The sequence below is a fragment of the Protobothrops mucrosquamatus genome, unplaced genomic scaffold (assembly GCF_001527695.2).
Source record: "Protobothrops mucrosquamatus isolate PMUCROS unplaced genomic scaffold, P.Mucros_1.0 scaffold1002, whole genome shotgun sequence".
Classification (NCBI taxonomy): Eukaryota; Metazoa; Chordata; class Lepidosauria; order Squamata; family Viperidae; genus Protobothrops; species Protobothrops mucrosquamatus.
The window spans coordinates 168,863-170,433 of NW_015387239.1; positions in this window are offsets into that span (position 1 = coordinate 168,863).

The following is a 1,571-nucleotide window of genomic DNA, read 5'->3' on the forward strand; positions in this document are numbered from 1 at the left end:
CCTTTACTTTCCTTCCTTCCTTCCTTCCTTCCTTCCTTCCTTCCTTCCTTCCTTCCTTCCTTCCTCCCTCCCTCCCTCCCTCCCTCCCTCCCTTCCTTCCTTCCTTCCAGTTTTTTAATCCAAGAATTACACTGTATAGAGAGAAACAGATAAGACTGTATTCTGGATAGAAGTCCAAGCAAGTAATTGACAGAATTAAAGTTCCATCACTGTATATATCTGTAAATCTGTCTGAATTACACACATGGTGCCTTGGACATCTTTCAAAGGTGCAGATTCCACAGTCATCCACTAATCTTAATCCTGTTCAGGAGATAAAGGGAACTTCCCCTCCAGGACATAGATGATTTGGGGAGCCTTTAGTGTATGCCAGGCATGAACTCTAAGGCCAGAATCTAGAGCAGGGATGGGCAACCTGCAGGTCATATGTACTCCCCACACCTATGAATGCATTGTTAATGTTGGCAGTGTGATGTTTGATGCTGCTGCTGCTGCTTTGACGGAATAAAGATTAAAACGGGGGTACAATGACTCTGCCAGCTTAATCTAGAAATGGTTGCCCCCAAAGAACACAAATCAAAAATCCTGGGAGCAACATTCCCCAAGCTTCCCAGTTTTTATCACCATTCAAAGAATAAGATTGCAAAGTACAGCGGCCCCTGCCCCAAACTTGTTGTCTGCCCTAGACGAGGCAAGCAGATCTCAACAACAATACAAGCTCTAATTTGACATCTAAGTGCCAAGAACATGTGAAAAGGGTGAGCTGGCATGTGTCTCGCCTTCTTGGTTTTTTAATCCTTTCATTGCTGGGATGTTGGGGACCCCATGCAAGGGTAGATAGCTTGATGTGCTTCAAACATGCTTTGTGCTAGTTCATTACAATCAATTAAACCAGTATGGCTTAAATGTCTTTCTGTTTTTTTAGGAAAATTCTATTTTGTGTCTGGGTGTAGAGAGCAAGGAGGATAGAGAAAGATTCTTATTTGCGTGGAAAGGAGCCAGGCATTACCAAGACTAGCTCCCAATCACCAATGCATGCTTTTCAGGGACAGGCCTTCTGGCTTGTATATCTAACATTTGATTTCATTTATATGAAATTTAGCATCCATTTATCTGCACAACCAGGCCAGCATTTGAGAATGTTAACCCAGAATTTGGGGGGAGGGGGTCTTTGTTCTACTTGAGAGAAAATATACCCCTCAGTAGTACAGCAAATGCTTTGAACACAGAAAAATCTAACTGCAGTCTCTTCAGGACTGTCTTGAGGAAGGGCTGGGCAAACTGTTCTGAACCATGCAGAGCAGCTACCAGTCTGTATCCATTATTCTGGGCTCAATAAACTAAGTGGAGGATTCAAAATGAAGCAGCTTCATGGATTCAGAAACTGAGCTAGTTAAAGATTGTATGATTAAATGGGCTCAAAATATAGGAGAAATAATATCTATGGATACCTGGGAGTTGATATGGGTGAGAAATGTGAAATTTACGCAGGCACAAAATCTACGTGAGAATTTTTATAAGATGTTTTATAGATGGCACATGGATCCTGCAACTATGTCTCGCATTTATGA